Raw genomic sequence first — 21,909 nt, forward strand, 5'->3', positions numbered from 1 at the left:
GCAAGACAAGACCTTTGCCAGACTTGTCACCCACTTCTATTGGCCCCGAATGAAGACAGCCTCAGATGCATTCTGCAGGTCCTGTCCCACCTGCCAGGGCATTGGGATGTCAGGGAAAAAGCTGAAGGGTCCCCAATCTCACTTCCCATTACTGGCACCCCCTTCAAAAGGGTGGGCTTCAACGTCATTGGTCCATTGGACACCAAGACAGCCCTAGACAACAGGTTCATCCTGGTCTTGGTGGACCATGCCACCAGCTATCCAGAGGCAATCCCTCTGAGGACGGTGACTGCACCTGTGGTGACGAGAACCTTGATGGGCATCTTTACCCATGTGGGGTTCCCGAGAGATAGTGTCTGACAGAAGCACTAACTTCATGTCTGTGTACATGAAGTCCATGTGGGATGCATGTGGTGTAACCTACAGGTTCACTACACCATATCACCCTCAATCCAATGGTCTAGTTGAGAGGTTCAACATGACCTTGAAGAGCATGATTGCTGGCCTACATGACGTGTAAGTGGGACATCCTCTTGCCATGCCTTCTCTTTGCTTACAGAGAGGAGCCCCAGAAGGGGGTAGGGTTTAGCCCCATTGAGCTTCTCTATGGCTACCCTGTCCGGGGGCACTTAAGCATTGTCAAGGAGGGGTGGGAGAAAGCTCCCAAGAAACATCCCCAGGATGTGGTCAACTGCATGTTGGCCCTCTGCAACCAGATGCACCGCTTCTGGAAAAAGGCCAAAAGCAACCTTGAGGCCAGTCAAGAGGTAATGAAACGCTGCTACGACCAGAAGGCCACTCTGGCAAACAGATGCACCGCTTCTGGAAAAAGGCCAAAAGCAACCTTGAGACCAGTCAAGAGGTAATGAAACGCTGCTACGACCAGAAGGCCACTCTGGTGGAGTTTCAACTTGGAGACAAAGTATGGGTCTTCGAATCAGTAGAGCCCAGAGCTCTCCAGGATTGGTGGACTGTCCTGAGATCGCTGGACTTAGATAAAGGAGCATAAGGGGAAGGCCCCTTACTTGGTGGATCTCTAGACTCCTAGGAACCCCCTAAAGGTGCTCCATGTAAACAGACTGACGCCTCACTGTGAGAGGTCTAAAGTCAGCATGATCCTAGTGACAGATAAGATTGTGGAGGAGGAGAGTAAACATCTCTCTGACCTCCTCCCTGCACAGGAAATTGATGGGTCAGTGGAGGGTGTCAACCTCTCTGACTCCCTGACCCCAGATCAGCGAGGTCCCTGTTACCAGTTACTGTAACAGTTTTCCTCCCTGTTTTCCCTCACCCCTGGACTCACACACCTGTGCATCCATTATATTGACGTGGGAGAGAGTCCCCTTGTAAAGAACAAAATGTATAGGGTGTCAGACAGGGTGATGTCCAGCATCAAGGATGAAGTTGCCAAGATGCTAGCTTTAAGGGTGATTGAAACCTCGAGCAGTCCCTGTGTCAGCCTTGTGGTGTTGGTACCAAAGGCTGCCCCACCTGGCACGTAACCAGAACTTCAATTCTATGTGGACTACCGAGGTCTCAGTTCAGTCACAAAAACTAATGCACACCCCATCCCCAGAGCTGATAAACTCAGTCACAGACTAGCTGCTGTCAAATTCCTCAGTACCTTTGATTTAACATCAGGGTACAGGCAGATTGCCTTGACTGAGGGGGCAAAAGATAGGTCAGCATTTTCAATCCCTGAGGGATATTACCAGTTCCGGGTGATGCTCTTTGGCTTGAAAAAAGCCCCTGCTACCTTCCAACAGTTGGGTAAAAGGGTCCTGGCTGGTAAAGAGCCATTCTGTGCTGCCTACTTAGATGACATTGCCGTCTACAGTGCCAGATGGGAGGAACACCTGCTCTACCTCCAGTAGGTGCTCCAGGCCCTGCCACAGGCAGGACTGGCAATCAAGGCCAGTAGGTGCCAGATTGGGCAGGGTTTGGTGGTGTATTTGGGACACCTAGTAGGTGGTGGTAAGGTGCAGTCCCTCCAGGCTCATCATGGCCTGGCAATCAACTAAAACTCAAACGGAAGTGAGGGCCTTACTACAGCAGAGTTGTTAAGGGATATGGCACCATGGTGGCCCCCTTAACTGAGCTGACTTCCAAAAAGCAGCCTAGGTTGGTGATCTGGACAAAGGCTTGTCAGAAAGCCTTTGATTCTCCCAAGGAAGTCCTGGGCACAGCACCTGTGCCCAGGGCCCCTGATTACTCCAAGGAATTCATAGTGCATATGGACCCTTCAGAGCATGGCATAGGGGCAGATTTAGCACAGCTGAATAAGGAGGGCCTAGACCAACTGGTAGCCGTCCTTAGCAGGAGGTTACTTCCACGGGAATGGAAGTGGAGTGCAATTGAAACAGAAGCATTTGCTGTGGTCTGGGCACTGAAGAAGCTGAGACCATACCTTTTTGGGACTCACTTCTGAGTTCATACAGACCACAGCCTCCTTAGATGGCTCATGCAGATGAGTGGTGAAAATCCTAAACTATTAAGGTGGTCCATCTCCCTACAGGGAATGGAATTTACAGTGGAGCATTGCCCGGGGGCTGACCACACCAATGCTGATGGTCACTCCAGATTCTTCTGCCTTAGTGATGAGAGCTCCCAAGAGGGTGGGTAGCCCTCCTCACTTTCAGCTGGGGGGAACCATGTTAGACCTGACAGTCTTAGGCTGGTCACCCCCCAACTTTTTGCCTGCCGTTCTCCATTTTTCTGACACTGTTTTTGCTGGTTTTAGGACTCTGCACACTTTACCACTGCTGTCCAGTGCTAAAGTGCAAGTGCTCTATTCCCTAAACACGGTAACATTGGTTCCTACCCATTTAATGCTACAAGAGGGACTGCAGCACTGATTGTGCCACCCACATAAGTAGCCCCTTAACCATGTCTCAGGCCTGTCATTGCAAGGCCTGTGTGTGCAGTTTCACTGCCACTTCGACTTGGCATTTAAATTTAAAACTACTTGGCACGCCTTAAACTCCCCTTTTATTTACATATAAGTCACCCCTAAGGTAGGCCCTAGGTAACTCATAGGACAGAGCGCTATGTAGGTAAAAGAAAGGACATGTACTTATGTGTTTCACATGCCCTGGTAGTGAAAAACCCCTCAGACTAGCATTAGACTGCTCACATATACTTTTAAGTGCTAGATTCTAATCTTGAAGGAGTAGCCATGTCTTGTTTGGTATTGCCAGAATGGTAATAGAAAATCCTGCTTACTGGTGAAGTTGGATTTAATATTACTATTGTAGAAATGCCACTTTTAGAAACTGGTCATTTCTCTGCATTTAATAACATCTGTGCCTTATAGCCTGTCCCCAATCCATGTCTGGTCTGTGCTGGTTGATAGCTCCCCTTGTGCATTCCACCCAGACCATTAACCATAAACACAGGACACTCAGTCACATCTCCATTCATCTGCATACTGAATGGGTCTTCCTGGGCAGAAAGGGTGGAGGGGCTCACACATTTCAAAGGCCAGTGGCCTCCCCTCACACAAAGGGTTGATAACCCCCCAGCAGGGATCCTGGCAGACAGGACTGGACTGAAAGGGGATCCTGTGCACTTCAAAACCATTCTTTGAAGTTCCCCCCACTTCAAAGGCATTTTTGGGAACATAAGCTGGGTCTCTGACTCCACCAAATCAGACACTTCTGGACCTACACCTGCACTCTGTCAGAGGAACTGCCTAGCTGCCCAAATGACTCATTGAGACTGATTTGCTGAGAAGGACTGCTGCCCTGCTTGTTGCCCTTCTGGCCCTTGACTCTGCTGAAAGGATTTTACCTTCTTCCTGAAGTGCTTCCCAAGGGCTTTGATTAAGCTTGCCTCCTGTTTCTGAAGTCTCAGGGCCAACAGAGACTTCACCTCTTCAAAAAAATCCTTGTGCATTGAAAATTTATGCAAAGCCTGCAGAAATCGACCAGAATGATGCAGCACCGACTTCACGACGGAAGTTTCCGATGCGCCTGCCTTGCGACTGAAAATTCACCTACTGCATTGATGCAGCGCCTGTGCATTCTACTAGCACGTCAAGGATTTTCAACCCACTGTCCCTCATCTCGAAAATATCCCTGCATCACAGTGAGGAACCAAGACTGCGTGCCTAAAAAACGATACAACCCCTTAAAGCATGGAAAGAAACAACACATTGTCTGTGCCGCATGAGAAAATCCAACACAACACCATAGTTTTCCACACATCTCCTCCTCTGCGGTCCCTGTGTGTCATTATTTTCGACCCATCCCAGGTACTGTGTGTTACAAAGAGACAACTATTGATTTCTAAGAAGTGAGACTTTTTTAAAGCTTTTAAAAGTGATATTTCAACTTGTGCTTACTGGATCTTTGTTGTTTTGACCTTATTTTATTTTATTCATATAAATATTATCTATTTTTCTAAACCTGTTGGGTGTCTTTGTGTGGTGTTTTCACTGTGTTACTCTATGATTTATTGCACAAATACTTTACACATTGTCTTCTAAGTTAAGCCTGACTGATCAGTGTCAAACTACCTGAGGGTGGGTAATGATAATTTGGATTATGTTGTGAGTTACCCTGACTAAGATTGTGGTCCCTATTTGGACAAGGGTGTATACCTCTGGCAACTAGATACCCCATATTTCTAACAATGTGCAGGAGCCGACCTTTAATCTAGATGACTGCCCACAAGATGCTTCCAGCAACAGACTGGTCTGAACTGTGAGTGCTGACCAGGAAGAACAAGGAACTGACAAGTGACTAACAAGAGGCAAGGGACCTGGAAATCTTCTATAGGACTCTGCCACTAATGACCTTACACTGACCTCACACACCAGAAGTGAGTTATGTTAGAGACTGAGGTTAGTGTTTGAGTGTTCCAAATCTTCTGAATTTCCACTGTCTCCTCTTCCACCTCCTGCAGCCCCCATAATAGGTTGAGTGGTATTCCTTTCCCAATCCTTAACCCAGACAAAATCATACCACAAATTGCAGTCAATGTTATTTGCCAGATTTCCACAGGTTAGGTGAAGCAATCTTTTTAGATGAAACATCCTTATTTCAAGATGGTCTTAAATTAAAAACAGCACAAGACACTAACACATCTTTCCTGACTGAATACATAATACTTGCAATATTGTGGTCACACAGCTGGTCTCCCTTGCTGATCCTTGGGCTGTCACATTGTGTGTGTTTATGTTTATTTATTGTTATTGTGCAGTTTTTCAATTGATTTTTATCTGCATTTCAAAATGCAATAGAATGGAAATTTCATTGCAAAATGTATAAGCTATTTTGTTTTCAGGGCATTCCCAGTGGTGGCAGTGCTAAGGTAGAATATCATTGACAAGTTAGTTCCTACAAGATTAATAACATTATACAGTGTTCAGTCAGTTACACATTGTACTGTCATAGACCGCATTGTTGGCCTGACAGCAGAAACCGTGTGCTGTTTATCCTGGTCTGTTTGATCCAATGTGCAGCATGCACCCATTGGCTTACCTATTAGTGATATTCATACAGTAGGAGCAGAACACGACAGTGAAACACAGGAGATCAATCACTCTGGCTGACTAATAGATGCTAAGTAGAGGAGAACACAGTGGGAAAATCTCTTATCATTGCCACTTCTAGTGATTGCGGGCATAAGGTGGAAAATCACAAACCACCTGTGCAGCGTTACCAGCCCACCTTTTCCCTTTTTTCCTGCTAGATCCCAAGTCTTTTTGGTTTTTGGTAACTATTTCAGGGGCCCATGATTGACCCACTCAATGGCAAATAAGTTGGTCCTCCAGGATAGTCATGGGCTTCCCTTTGACTTGGGGGAACTTGTTCATTCTTAATCCTGGGAGAATAGTTACCATTAAAAACGTTATGCACAGACTTTGCAAGATGGTAGTATTTAGAGATTTTGGGGTGAAGTAGCTGCATCCAGGAATGATGCATATTGGCCAACTCATTTAAATTATGTTTAGTGCCCTGGTGGAACTACCAACCCATTTGTGTTGATTTTTTATGATAGAAAATGACTGCAAACATTTTATGCACTTACTTAACAACAAACACTGCAAAAATCTGAATGTGTGTGCACCAGAGATAGATTGCAATCACTAGCGGTGCATCAGTCCTTAGGATGATCTTTTGCAGAACATAGACACATTTATATATATTTGCAGTGTGGATGGTGAATTTTGCCTTCTTCTCCTATTCCTCCAGATTTGCCTGTGGGAAATAAACAATGTCTCAGACCATAGCACATACCTGGAAATTATTCTAGCCAAGCTGCACACAGCCAGTGGTTATCTGGGTAGAGGGAGATGGTTGTCCTTCAAAGAACCTTATGTATGTCTATGTGTTAATGTTAAGAATTCATGCAGCTCGTGGCTACCCAACTAGGACTTTCCACCACTACTGAGCAACTACATAACCAGGGGTTGTGAGAGAACAGAGCTGATTGCAGAGGCCCCCTCGTTTGTTGACCCAATTTTTCACTTTTTGCTGGTGTTTTCCTGACTTTAATGGTGCCCTGGGTACTGCTAACCAGTTCTGTATGCAAATTAGGCTCATTATAATTGGCTAAGTCAACCTACCTATAAGTCCCTAGTATATGGTAGGGCATGTAGGTTTAGGGAACCCAGCATAGTGGTGCCCCCATAGGTGCACTGCTGAGGTGCCCAGTGTCATTTTAAAGGCAGGCCTGCCTTGCTGGCTGCTTTTAAATTAAAGTTACATGCAAATTTGACTTTGGAATTAAAAGTAATTCCAAAGTCGTAAACTACCTTATTTTTACATATAAGTCACCCCTAAGGTGTTCCCTATGTGCCCCTAGGTGTGGGTGCCATGTAACTATAAGCAGGGACCTTATAAAAATAGTTTTATAAGCCCTGATGAGGTAAAACAGCCAAATTCGTTTTTCCTTCATTGTAGTGAATGGCCTCCATAGACTAGAATGGGGAGTTTTTATTTTTATTTTAAGAATCCCCTTAAGTAACAGACACTAGAAGTTTGGTATCAAATTAATTGTTGTAATAAATTCCACAACTTCCAGTTGTGGGATTTAATATAACTTGTTCAAGTAAAGAGTTTTAAACTTTACCTGAAAAGTTGCTAACTTCAGCCCTGCAGTGTTTTTGCTGCTTTGCTTTGATTGGCCAGCCTCTGGCAGCCTGGCCAGGCTGCCTTGATAAGGTGTGAAGTGGGCTGGCTCCACACAAAGAGATGTGCCGGGGGGAGGAGATCTCCCCTCAGCACATGGGGAAGCAGGAAGGGGGGAGGGCTGCCAACGTGGTCTTCAAAGGCAGGAAAGGACATTTGGAGCAACCCAGCAACACCCTCACATCCTGCAAACCCAGACAATTAGGTACCCCCTTGATTAGAATAGGAGAGGGCAGGAGAGGAGTGTGTTTAGGATTTTTAGCCACACCAGTGGGTGGGCTCAGCCAGATGTAACCTCCAAAAATCACTTTAAGCCATGATGGATTTTTGAGAAATGTTGCTCCCTGGGATTGATTTTTGCCACACTTCCCAGGAAGTGGTCATCACAGGAGGAAGGACCCTGCCCCTGATTAGAGAACCAGGACCCCCCTGCTTTTCACCCAGGAGCAAGGATAAAACTGGCAGACCTTCACCCACACCTCAAATTCCTATCAGATTCCAACAAGTAAAAACTACAGGAGAAGAAGGACTGCCCTGCTGGACCTCTGACCTGCACCTGGACACTGCGCTCTAGAAGACTGCACCCTATTGCACACTTGGGCTTCGCCACTAAAGGGACTTTACCTGTCTTCTACTGCTTCAAGAACGGACTCCCTGTTTGCTACAGGTACAAAGGAGCTGCCCAGAGTCCCCTGCATCAACTCCTGCAAGCAGAGCCCAGCTGACCAGCGTCCAGTGGCTACTTGAGGATTCTGACCAGGTGCATTCTGGGAATTGTAGTCCCAACTCCCAAGGAGCAACTCAGAGCTTCTGGAACCTTGTATCAAGTCGTGGACACTTCAAGGATACAAAAAGGACCTCTGGAAGAAGATCCAGAAGTTTGGAGACGTTTAAAGCAACTCCATAAGTTGAAGAGGAGCATTGTGGGAGTTGTAGTCCCAGATCCCAAGAGGCACACCAGAGCCTCTGAACCCTTGGCTGGTGCTGTGGACCACTTTCCTGAATCAAACACTTCTGAAAGTAAGTGTGACAGTGTTACCTCGTGGGTGGCCTGAACTGTGGACTTTGTTCCTTTCCAGTGTGACCTTTTTTAACCCTTTGAGCGCTAGTTGATTCTATGCGCTAGAAAGCATTCATTCTTTAAAAATTCATTTCTCCGGTTCCCCTTATCCGATTTTAAATATAAAAATATAATCTATTTTTATAAATTGATTTTGGATTTTTAAACTGTTTCTTGTGTTTTATTTAATTACTGTTTTGTGATATTTGAATGCTTTACACTTTGTCTCCTAAGTTAAGCCTTGTCACTCGTTGCCAAGCTACCAAGGGTTGAGCTAGGTTTCATTTACTGAGACCTAACTGGACCTAAGTGGAGGTTAGTGGCCTATTGCTAAGTGTAGGTACTTACCTGCCCTTACCAACAACCCATTTTCCATCAGGGGTCAACTAAGACAAAATTAGAAAAGCTAGGTTTTTAATTGTTTTTTCAACATTACCTCTCTTGGACACTGATGGAGCTGAAGAAGTAGGGAGTGTTGGTTCTTTGAAAATACAATGTAGCTGAAAAGGAAGCACTTACTCTGACCAGCAGTGACCTGCTACCAACGGATAGAACTTTGAAACCCCCTTTAGATTAGTGAACATCTTCTCTGAGGCAGATCTACATGGACCTGCTGCAGTAGTATTTGTATCACTCAGAAAAGAAAGCTGCCCATATCCTTAATACCGGAAGCGTGACTGAATACCCTGCCAAACACAATTTTGCAAGTCTGACCTGTTGCTGTTTACCATGCCAGCATGAAACCTCCTTTTAGCCTAAGGATTCTGGAGTAACAAGATGTGGGTGCAGTGCCTAAATCTCTTTCTACCGCCAGCAAAGACCAGAGGAAGACCATCTCAAGAAATAAATGTTATAAATGCAGATGGGTTGAATGGTGGTTCTGCCTGGTGAGCACAATCCCACCATGTGCCACTTTTTATTGCTCTTAAAAGCCCCTCATTCTGCTTTGTGGGCAGATGTTCATCGCACTTTTAGCTTGCATGTAAGGTGAATTTTGAAGACCATGAGTGGTCATAGTGCATGCGGTCTGTTATGTTACAGTGGCAAACGATATAGTGACGGTCCATGACTTTGTTACTCCACTTCATGAACACCGAGGAAGTTGCCTATTAGATTATAATGTTACTCAGGCGATGTGTAAATCATTTTAATTCTCTGTTAGTCAGTTTTTAGACTTTCATATCATTAGTATTGTGAACAGTTAAAATCACAAGCCCATACCAAAGTAACACCGTTTCAGTGGGAGGCTTGTGAAGTTTTATTTGATAATGCCATGTTTATGATCAGGCAGCAACTGTGAACTCTACATTTCTTGAACTATTAAAGCATTACAGTAACTGAATGGGAATTGTTTTACCTCTCATTTTTGGGAGTGCTCTGGTGGTCACAGCTCTGGTGTCTCTGGGTTAGGCAGATGGGGCCTCTGCCCCAGCTCTATATGTCCTGGACCCTAACTGGGTCCCTCCACCACAGCTTTTGAATGTCCTAGGGGTGCACAAAAAAACAGACACTAGCCATCTTGCCACCCATAGTTGTTGCTGCCTTTCACTTGAAAAGCACACTGGTTGCCTGAAATGTTTAAATCTGTCTTTGTCTGTATGTGTGTACATATCTATCAATACATGTATGACTATAGACATACACACAACTATGAAGTCAGATTCAAGCATTTTAGGGAAGCGTGTACATATGTATTTACACACACACACGCATAGGCTTTTTAAGATTGGCCTTTGTAGGTGGCTCCATCAGTTGCCACTACAGCCTGAGATGTGCACACCCAAAAATGTTCTTTTCTGCACAAAAACATTCCTTCCTGTATTGTAAACCCCCTTGCACCGTGTCTGCGTTGGCAGTAGGCACCACATAGTGCGCTAGCACAAGAAAAGAAGAAATGCCTCGTATTTTAGTAGATATGGCGTATTCCTCGTCTCTACCTGTCACCCAGGGCAGTGCCTTGCTGAGTTGCATGACATTTTGATGTCTGGACACCAGCATTGAGAGCCGTGCGTAGTGCTGAACTGATCAGTTTAAATGTTGATAGTGCGTGTTTGTCCCTACAGCTGCTTAGACCATTTATGTGTAGAAGGATCTATGAATCTGGGGTGACTGTATAACGTGATGACCCTCTTGAGGTGGTGTTCTAAAGTAATTTTAATATGCTATTTTTAAAGAGAGTTATCCCAACTATCACTGGTTTGGAAGATACAAAAAACTGTCACAACAATAAACACCTTTAACAATGTACACTTGAAAACAGCATGAAAACACCTAACTAGTTGGAAACGGTATTAATAGAAACAGGGTTAGTCTGAACACCCAGCGTGACCTCGCTAGGGAATACCTCAGGGGATCTTGTTTATACCATTTCATTTTCTGTTGCTGGGAAAGTATTTCTAAGGCGCTACAAAAATCAAAAACACCATAACACAAAAGAAGCCAAGGAGAGGAGGCTTTTGTCAAACTTGGGCTGCATTCTTATTTGAAATATATATCTTTCACACAATACTCCTCGCTGCACCTTGGTCATTTCTCAAAACAAACAAGAAGGGCAAATGTGAGTGGGAGACGGAAGGGAGCACTGTGCTGTCAGAGGAATACACAGAGATTGGCTGAACGCTGAAAGGCATTCTTTTTAAGGTGATTCAACACAGTGCATTAATGCAAAAATGTTTCTGCAAATTCTATCACTGAAGGCTTGGTTACAAATTCAAGAGGATTACATCCCAGGGAAGCTGCCACGGTTTCTTCTGCTTTGCCCAAGGGAGCATTTCAGCGAATCCTAGATATATCACACGCTTAAAGAGGGAAGCTGTAAGCACGTCTGACAATTTCATCCCAGAAGCAGCATTGCGAAGAGCTCGATGTGACATTATCCCATTACACTTTCAAGTACTAGAAGTCACAGTGACAGATTAGAGTAAAAATCTGATTTCCTAAACATGTCAGCGCAAGCCTGCGAGTCAGAGCGCATCAGCAGGTAGTTTTCATGCATTTATGCACACTAAGAATTAGAATTCCATTCCAGGACTCCACGAAGCATGGATCTCCTTCTATGTTTGAAGAGAAGGATACATTTACCTCATAAATCAAAATATAAATGTTTCATCCCTAAAGCAAAGCCACGACTAAGAGAGTTCGTTCACCAAGCAATACAAACTTATATTATGTACTATTTCCAACTGAATAGCGCCATAGCGACTGGCCAGACGTCTAAGGGCTCCCACCCAGAACAATCTCATTGCAACCCAGCGAGATGCACCATTATTTGGGGAAAAAAATTATGTTCTGAATGTTTGGTTGCACAGTTTATTAGCTTTTACCCTTCTCCTCCCCTTTGCCCACTTTTTCCAGGTTAGTGTGGAGGGATGTTTAATCCATCATTAGTTTCTTCTCGTTTGAGACAGCACATGACCTACGATAGTGGTTCAAATTTGCCTGATTCTTCGAACATGTGCAGCTAGGTTGCCACTATAAAGATCAACTAGATGCTTGATTGTACAGTGGGCGTGCTGATCGCGAGCAGAAGACACGCTAAAGGCAAGTCCGTCTGCACACGTCAGGACTAAGCCTGCGTGCTCAGCATTGGATGCTGCCCAAGGCACCACAAGTGAATCTATTATTTTAGACACTCAGGGGCATATTTATGTGCCCCTAGCTGCCACTCTAACATTAGGATAATTTTTTATGCTAATGTGGCATTAGAAGGCCAAAAACGCCACACCATATTTTCAAAGTGGCGCAATGCAAGCATTGCGCTACTTTGTAACACTTTGCGCTACATTTTGCCTGTGCCAGGCATAAGGTATGCAAAGGGAGCGTTCCCCCATTAGGAATGATGAACAAATGGCGCAAGGAAATCTAACAGATTTCCTTGTGTAATTTATTTCTGCACTTTTAACACATGCTCAGAGCAGGCGTTAAAAGGGGGTTTGCCATTGAATACAATGGGTCCCTACATACTCTGCAGGAGGAGCGCCAAAATGCTGGCACTACCCCTGCAAAGTACATCAATAGCGTAAAAAATAATGATGCTCTTACGCCCTAACCTGAGCATGGTGCATCATATTTTAAATACGGCACACACATAAAGGGCGCAAAAAAAGCGGCGCTGTACTGTGTGCAGCGCCACATTTCTTAAATATGCCCCTTAGTTTGCTGAATAAAAATACTCCAGTGATTCTTTACTCTATTAAAAAAAACAGAGCTAGGTTAATGTTGTGAGAAATTCAGGTGTTGGGTGAGTGGAATGTTATTCCTGCTCAGGCAACAGCCAGAGTCCCCGTTAAGGTGAATCACAAAAATGTACTAAATTAACCTGTACTTATCCCATGGTAGCTTGGCATAAAAACAATCAGGCTTAACTTAAAGGTAATGTTTAAATTCTGTATGCAGTCTCTAGAAAAACAAGGGCAGCCCTTACTCAACGAAAACCAGGGCAAAAATAATTTTTAAGGAACAATGTTGGTGGTACAACAAGTACAAGGATACACATGCAACAATTGCTGAATATAAGTGCTCAGTTCACAACATGAATTATAAGAGAGTTGTTGCTAGGAGTATATAAAAATTATTCATCTTTATATATTTTTCATATGCATGGTATCGCATGTGAAAAGGAGAACCAAACAAAAAGAAAATGATTATAAACAATGCATACAAATAACAAAAAACAACATAGACACATGTGTTCCACAGAATAACAAACAACTATATATATCCGTATAGATAAAAAATATAATAAATCCATGTACTGATGTCAATTAGGGGTATTTCTATATGGTTTGTTTGTGTTTTACAAGTGTCAACAACGTTTCAACCCAGTTGTGGATATTGGGTCTCATTAGGACCAATAAAGGAAGGGACACCTCAAGTTGTCTCCTCCTGGGGTGTAATTTGCATATCAACAAGAAAGAAAAACATTGTGTTTGAAAAAGGATACAAAAGAGTTACCTAATAGGAGGACCCACTATGAGTAATCTCGAGAAAGCAAACATCGACATGGCCGCAAGCAGAAATGGTGGGGTGTAATATGGATCACATATATAGTGTGACAGTTTCAATAACTGCTTCCCGTATCCTTTGTGGTCAATAACGTTGTAGGATTCATATTTAATAACCGCTTTTGAACAACCTCAAATTAAGAAGATAAGCAGTCCTTCTGAAATTGGGAACCGCGATGGAACAGAGCAAGATGGGAGGCCACATCTACTGCACACAGTTAACAATGCAGTTGAAATCTTTTGTTTTCTTTTTCGAGCACCTTGGGTGTTTTTTGTTTTGGAGAAGACAATTTGAGGTGTCCCTTTGTTGGTCCTGTTAAGACACAAACCCTGCAACTGGGTCAAAATGTTTTTTAAAGTTGTAAAACACAAATAAACCATCTAGAGATACCCTTAATTGACGTACAGGCATGGTTCTTTTAATTCTTGGTCTATACAGATATATATGGTTGTTTGTTGTGCTATGGAACACATATTTCTATGATGGTTTTTGTTATTTGTATGTATAACTGATATGTACTCTTAATGACCACTCTTTTATAATTCATGTGCTGAACAGAGCATTTACATAGAGCAATGGTTGCATGTGCATCCCTGTACTAATTGTATCACTAATAATAACCATTAAATGATTTATGCAGCACACAAACAGTAATAAATTCAAAACACAGCACAAACAAATCCCACAACAACTTAGAAATATAGAGTGCAGTTTAATACATTACTTGGCACTAAAACAACAAAAATCCAATCAGTGGAACTGGAGATATGATTTTTTTAAGTACACGGTAAAAAGTGGCACCCAAATGATCAATGTGTCAACCACGAAAATCCATTCACGGGAGACTGGGTCAAGTTGAAAAATATGACCAACCATGATGGAACATTAGTCAGATACAAGTGGATTGGGTCCAGTCGGCGTCTACCTTCGGACTTAGAACAAATTTCAACAAAAATCATCTGAGAAGGTAATATTCAGTGGAGAAGGGCTGCATGTGATGTCTGAGGAGGAGGTATTATTGTTGGAGAGCCACTGGGCAAAGTCACAGTGAATATTTCCGTGACCATACTTAGCCTCTTTTTTGGAAGTCAAAAATGTCCAGTAGCATGAGGCTGGAGGGTGTAGCTGACGAGGGTTCCATGAAGCTGGATAACCCTTCTGCGATGGACTGCTGAACATGATTTGTTGCTGCAGAGAAGAACAAAGCAGCAACTGCTGCACAGTCAGGCCAACTGGCGATGCACTTTAGAAGGGTAGATGAGGAGACTGTTTTCGTTTCCTCTCAGTTCTCAGATTAATTTTTGCCAAAAAAGTTAAAAGTCTGAAGTTTGGATTGTTATGTTAAAAATAATGATAAAATGCACATACACCAACCGGTTTCTTGGCACTAAGTAATCTAAACAGTACCTACTACTCTTTCACTTCATATTCTTGTATGAAGAGACATGTTTTCTGGCGTTATCTAAATCTAGAGCAGCAAGAAGACATCTTGATGTCAAGTGGAAGGGTGTTCCAGAAATGGGGAGCTAGCACAGAAAATCTGGAACCACCAAGCCTTTTCTTAAATTCTTAAAGGAGGGGATGTTGAGAAGATTTTAGTGAGTAGTCTTCAAATTATGGGTGGGTATGAACTCTTAGATATGGAAAGAGACACATTTGTGACTGTTACCATAGAGAAATTTAAAAATGGTACATCCAGTCTTAAAAGCTGTTCTCTGTTTTACCAGCAGCCTATGTAGTTTCCTCATCAGGTAGATGATGTGGCACTTTCTTGTTTGTTGGTGATTTAGTCTGGCTGCCTGATTTTGTGCCAACTGTAATCTCTGGGTGAGGCTTTCGGGAAGGCATAGGTAAAGTGAATTTGCATATTCTATCCGCAAGATGACTGATGTGAGGATGACCTGGATAAGAGCTTCTAGGGTAAAGAATTAAAAAAAAATCCAAAGCCACAAAATGCAGGATGAAATTACTGCTTCTACTTGAGGCTTCATGGAGAAGATTCTGTCAACGAGGACTCCAAGACTCTTAACTGAGTTCATAGGCTTGGGGGAGGTACCCATTGCAGCTGGCCACAATGTGGAATTCTATAGGTCATGCGTGCTGTTAGTAAAAACAAGCTCCATCTTATCGAAGTTAAGTTGATTACTATTTATCCAATCACGGATGAACAGCATCGGATTTTGGGAGGTCATTTTGGATTCTAGTAAGTTTTCAATAGCAAAAAGTAGTTGCATATTGTCTGCATAGTCGTAAGATCTCAACTTCATGTTTTTTCAGGTAGTCCACCAGGAGACATATTTACAAATTAAAAATGTGGGGGCAAAGAGGACTCTTCAGGTATTCCACAGGTAAGTTGGACTTTGGGAGACTCAATAGGAAATATGCAAACTGACTGAGAACAGTCATTCAAAAAGGAGACAATTTAATCATTGCCATGCCCCATAGACTTGCAGCTCTAACACGATCCACCAGAAGCTTATGATCAATTGTGTTGAATGCTGCAGAGAGGTCAAGGAGCGTCAGCGCCTGAGTGTTGCTGCTATCAGCTTCTTCCCTCAAATCATCCACAACTGAGAGGATCACAGCCTTGTTAGAATGGGCTGGCCTTCCCACTTGATGGCGGTAAAGAAAGTCAGGTTCCTCAAGGAAAGAGCGTAAACAACCAGCAAGATGTTCTTCCAAAATTGTTTGCTAAATAAAGAAACAAAGAAATGGGGTGATAGTTCTTCAGAATATATGGATTGTGGCTGGCTTCTTTTAAAAGCAGAACCACTATTGCTTTCTTAAAAGAACTAGGAACCAAAAACGTGGCTTAAAGAATCATTGAGTAGGGAAAGAACAGGGTTGGGCAAAGAGAAAAAAAAACTTCTTTTAGCACTTTGGGAGAGTAAATGTCAGAAGGGGCACTCAACTTCAGTTTTGTCAGCAGGTCTGTGAGGTGCACCTTGCTGAGAATGGGCAGTTCATAGAGTACATTTGGATTCTTATCAATGGTGAGTGATTTTCCAGGGGAGGGGATCTGGAGGGATGCTATCTTTTTTGGCCATATGGGCACTTTTAGCACCACTTCCAAGGGCCCAGGACAAGGAAGGCACAACTTTGAGGTTTGGGACTCACTCAGGCTGGGTGGTGGAGCGGGTTCAAGATGACTGGATCCTTTTATATCCCTGAGGCTCTGATTAGGAAGCCAGCCAGCTAGCCCTTGGATTCACTCTGCAAGCCATGGGTTCAAGAGGTGGAACAGGGTTCAAGCAGCAGGACAGGCCTCTGAGGGTTTAAGGCAGGTTTCAGGCAGCAGAGCAGTCTTTACAAGTGCAGCAAAGCAGTTTTCTGAAGTACACAGCAGAGCACAGCAGCAGGCAGTCCTCTGAGAGTCCTTTTGCATGTTTAGAGGATGGACTGAGGAGTGGGTCTGAGGGTCCTATTTTTATATCTGATGCCTTCTATGAAATAGGAGATGTTTCTAAGGAATTCCCTTTTATGTGCTAGGAGTTCCCTGCCTCCCATGTCCTTGTCCAAGCCTGGTTGCCTGAACAATAAAGTGGTGTGAAGTGCTTTGAGTGAAGGGGGCCATGGCCTATTGATTTGCAAATGGGGCTGTGCCCAACTCCGACACCCCATCCTACCAGTAATGGCCCATCCAGGCACACCTATACCCTCTATTGTGTGGCTGACTGGGAGGAATAAACAAAGTGCAACTGCCAGCTACACACAGTCATCTCACCCAGGAACATGCTGCAGACAAAAACTAGGTACGGCGGGAAAAGTGAAAATTTCTAACAGTTGCATTTTGAAAGTTGTAACTGAAAATCCAACTTTACCATTAAAGAAGGTTTTAAATTACAATTTCTCAGACACCAAACATGAAACATCTATCAGTTTTTCTAGATAGCCAGAGTCATTTCAGAGTTCTCCAGATGCAAAATTAAATTGCCTAACTCGAAAAAGAATTTACCAGTCCCCTCAATTATGTAAATGTAGCTTTATAGCAAGCCTTAGATGGGTACTATCCCTAAAGAAACACAAAAGAGATTAACCCCAAAAAACAACCCCTGTTTTTCTAACAAATTAGAGCAATATTAATAGAAATACAGGACAATAAAAGAATACATGCCTATAAACTGAGCATGAAGACATGCACGCAGGAAATTCACATTGCCAAATCTCAATACCTGTCAGAAAATAATAAAGCATGACGTTCTTCTAAGGAGTTTTTCTCTGCACTAGAATTATTTACTATACCTACTAGTAAGATGTACCTTAGAAAACTCCACAAGACATTTTGTGAAAGTTTGGCTATCTTTTTTATCACTACAATTTTGAAGATTTAGGAGCACATTCAAACTTCCTGCAATTTGCCAAATGAGCCCTTCCTGACCATTCCCGCTCAGGTTAACTCGCCTGGTTGGTCAGTTTTCTTCCAACTACAATGTGACAAAGTGGAAGGTGTCCTCTTGAAGTAAAAATTGAGCTCTCCTGACAGTCCTTGCCCACAAAAGTATTTTGTAAGGCCTATAAAGAAATCACCCCTATAATTAAGGAAATTATTCAAACATTGTTTCACTCAGATGAGATTCCTACCATCTGGCAAATGGGTGTAATCCAACTCCTAATAAAAAAGAAGAACCTTTATGGTAATGATTCAGCAAGTTACAGACCTATTATTCTCCTAAAATGTGTGAAATCACTGAAAAGTTGAATAGTACACAAATTATCTGGTTTCTTGAATCCACTGACTTGTTAAATCCATGGCAGCCTGGTTTTAGACCAGGCAGGAGTACAAAGACTGCTTTAGCTCTGGCATTGTAGCATTGGATGACATCAGAGGCATTGTGGATCAACAAGGCACTGCAATGCTGTATTATAGGATTTGTTAGCAGCCTTTGATACAGTGGATTAAAAAACTCTACTGCACCATATTGAGGGTAGCAGCTAGTGGGGGAGGTTCTAACGTTGTTTATTTCTTTCCTGGAAAACACAATGCAGGTAGTCTGCCTTCTTCCTTTTCGTTCAAAAGAATTAATTCCACTGGGCTCTACTTTATCACCTATTCTGTTCAACATTTCCTTTTCGTTCAAAGTAATTAATTCCACTGGGCTCTACTTTATCACCTATTCTGTTCAACATTTACATCCAACCTCCAATAGCATTGACCAAGTCTTTTTGGATTCTCAGTAAAATCTTATGCGGATGATATGCAGATCATTTTTAGATGAGCAAGATATGATGAACACCTCTATTATTCCCCTAGTAAATGATAGAGGTGCTATTCATATCTTGTTTGTTAGTAGTTCAAATCTGGAAAAATAGCTAATGCCAGTAAACTGACCTTTCACTGTGAGGTTTCTTCTTGGACAACGGGATAGCAACCAATGGCATCAAAGGCTTGGTGTTATTCCTTCTCCCATGGCTAAAACAAAATCATTGGGATTTCTATTTAATGTTTAACTTTCTATAATCCCTTGAATAAGAGTTTTGATATCTGCCTGTTTTTATCAGCTAAAGGTCCTGAAGAAGGTATTTGATTTTCTACCACAATCCTTACACAAACTAGTGGTTACTTGCGTAACTTGCTGCATTCTGCCAAAACATGTTTACTGTAATTTACTATATATTGGCCACCAATTTAATTTCATGGAACATAAAAGGCAACAGTAACCTTGCCCAGGATACATCTTTGGCACACTTTCTGAGTGTTTTTGACATAATCAGCCTTCAGGAAACCTAGCGAATGGCTGAGCACCAACTTTCAGGCTATGTGGAATTTTCAAACCCGCTGAGAAAATCAATAACAAGGGGCACCCAACAGGAGGCCTATCTATTTATATCTGTACCTCCAAAATCTTTAATGTCAATCAAGTTGACCTAAGGACCGAACACATGCAGACAATAATGATCACTAACTGGAATCAGGAACGCAGACAACCTCACTTATAATAATAAACATTTATATAAGTGTCAATGCAATCCTGAAAAAAATAATTATTTGGGAAATAGAGAACAAATTATTAAAGATACAAGTGACTCACAGGGCAATTATGTAGATTATCACCAGCAATTTCAACCTAACTCTGGCAAACCAACACAATAGAAGTTCCAGAGAAGGGCCTTAGACATAAAGTTTGGGTTTCTAGTTCAGGTATCCCGATTCATGAATAATAATAAGAGTGATCACATCCTATTTTGTGTCAGGTAGGCTTGGGTCTGAGAGCCCTAAATGGTCAAAGTTCAACAGATTCCCCAATGGCAGCAATACGCAAAACAAAGAACTCAGAGTTGACCCTGGATTACACTTTTAATTCTGCTTCTAAATTTCAAGAAGTGCAATGTTTAGAATATCGAGGTCAGAAGTGAAAGCCACCATCACTCTCAGATTTTAAAAATAATGAACAACTGGGGCATGATCGTCATGGAACACCTTGGTGCACAAGATCATTGGCAGTCACTGGCAACCTATAAGATGGAACAACTTATCCATGGAAAACTGTGAGAAATGGAAAATAAGCCTTCCAAAACTCCAAAGTGTTGAAACAAACTGCATGAGGGAATGGAAGACAAACATTAGCCCTAAAAAAACAGCTAGGCCAACAAAACCAAAAGCTTAATGCTAAAGGCACATGCATAAATAACTGTTTTACCCAGGCGTTCAGACAAGAGAGGCAGAAAATAAACAAGAATGAATGAAGCCTCAAGCACAGTCAAATAGAGGGGGTACATCTTAAACAATTCCAGGAGCTAAAGACAGCTTATAAGAAGGTAGTATAGGACACCAAACAGGCATGCAGGGACCACAAATGGCCTAGAATTGTGGAGGCCAGCAAGGCTAATAACAGCAAGTAGGTATGGTCAGTTATGAACCAGCTAGAGTGGGGGGCAACTGGAGCATTAGGCAATACAGTAACAGAAGAAAAATGGGTAGAACACATCTTGAAATTATATCAGAACCCAATCAGAAAATGTCTCACTGATGGTTAGCCCTAGCAGAACACCAGACCTAATCCTTGCTGAAGACTCCATCGAGTATTTAAACAACAGGCACTGCCCTGAAAACCCAGATCTTGGGGCAAGCAATACTATTATTATCTACAGTAGTTCCAGAAGATAACCAAAAACATTATTAAATAGTCAAACACAAGAAGAAATGGCGCCACCACACACAGAAAAATAGAAAGTGATTATTCTGTAATAAACATTTACATATTTCACAATGGTTCCACATGTTACACTAATATACTGTACACAGACAATATGCAGTGTAAAACAGGAGAAAAGCGATGGAACAAAAAAACGCAAATGAAAAAAGGGCCTTCAATAACTCAAGAAAACAATCAATGCTTGTGTCCAAACTGCTAAAAGGGTGATGTGGTGTTTCATCACTTGTTGTTCACTGGTTCATCATCAGGACATGTAAATTACAGAGCACACATAACCATCTTGCAAGATTAAAACTGTGATAAGGCACCATGAACTAAGTAAATAATAGTAGTGTAGAATGGGGACCAGGAACAAATAGTCACATTATAGCCTCCCAGCAATAATAAGTTCGCATCAATGAGTTAATCCTCCCAAAAATAATTTCAAGGCCAACATTAATAGTGAACCATGAGCCTCCTCAACGACTGTGTTGTAAAAACCGAAAAGTGTGTGGCAACTAATACCACACCCTCAAATAGTTTTCAACGTCACCAACAACATGAGTCAGGCTTAATAATATATAAAATAACTATTATGTGCTAGTTGAGGAGGTCAGTGCATCAACAGATTTTGAAATAGGAAAAAGCCCAAATTGCACTGGACACTCAAATTTCACTTGAAGTACAATGGTCGCATCATAAATAAAATGTCCACAACCACTTAATTGAAAGTTGTACAAATAACTTGGTCATGATAGAAATCATGCTTACAAATCACTTAGTCAAGATTTAAATGAAGACTAACAATTTAAAAACATGAAGTAAATCCAGGCTTAGGAATTGTCAAAATGACACAGAAGAATCACAGAGTCAAGATTTAAATAATGGCTCAACATTAGGAGACCTCAAGGATAGCCACATTCAGAAGCAAAATATAGTGTCAAATACTTAAGAGAAAACTATTAAGTTACTTATAGTGTAACCAAGTTTAAAACTAATGCAAAATTCATATTAAACAACCATGAAATAAACTCACCTGGCACTCAAAGCCGCAAAATTCCAGCGAATGAGAAATCAATTACTCCATCGTTCAGGGCAACAAAGTTTAGCCCAATATTCTCAACCAAATAAACCTTCCGGCATCAAAACCGCCAAAGTCCTGCTTGGTGTTTTTATGTGCACTACTCACGAGTATAAATAAGCCAAATAGGCATGCTCCAAAAATGAAAACTTTCATAATGGTGTACGTGCAGGCTCAGTAGCAGCAAACAACTGTGTCGAAGTCTCTACACTACTTTTTTAAATAAAACAGCAAAGCACATGCACAAACAACAAGCACTTTGATCATAGGCCATAGCTCATTATCAATATATAAGAGCCTTAGTCATAAGTGTAGGAAGCCGTTCATGTCAAAATTACAGCTCCCCATATAGGACATCTCCTGAAATACATAGCTTGCTCCAAAATGAATATTACACACGCCAAAATGAATGTAATATTTGTCAATGTAAATATGATACATGACAGAGTGAATAGGACTTGAACCAAAATAAATATGAAACCTGGTACACTGAAT

The 21,909-nt window shown here is 42.2% G+C and overlaps 2 protein-coding genes across 2 annotated transcripts in view; one reads left to right on the forward strand and one right to left on the reverse strand.

The window, feature by feature from the left end:
- The window catches only part of TNNI3K (TNNI3 interacting kinase), a 2,589,932-nt gene that overhangs the window by 228,362 nt on the left and 2,339,661 nt on the right, over nucleotides 1–21,909 (reverse strand). The window lies entirely within an intron of this gene.
- Nucleotides 1–21,909, forward strand: part of LRRC53 (leucine rich repeat containing 53) — a 179,678-nt gene that overhangs the window by 473 nt on the left and 157,296 nt on the right. The gene's annotated exons all lie outside the window — the stretch shown is intronic.

This window comes from Pleurodeles waltl, chromosome 4_2, assembly GCF_031143425.1.
Source record: "Pleurodeles waltl isolate 20211129_DDA chromosome 4_2, aPleWal1.hap1.20221129, whole genome shotgun sequence".
NCBI lineage: Eukaryota > Metazoa > Chordata > Amphibia > Caudata > Salamandridae > Pleurodeles > Pleurodeles waltl.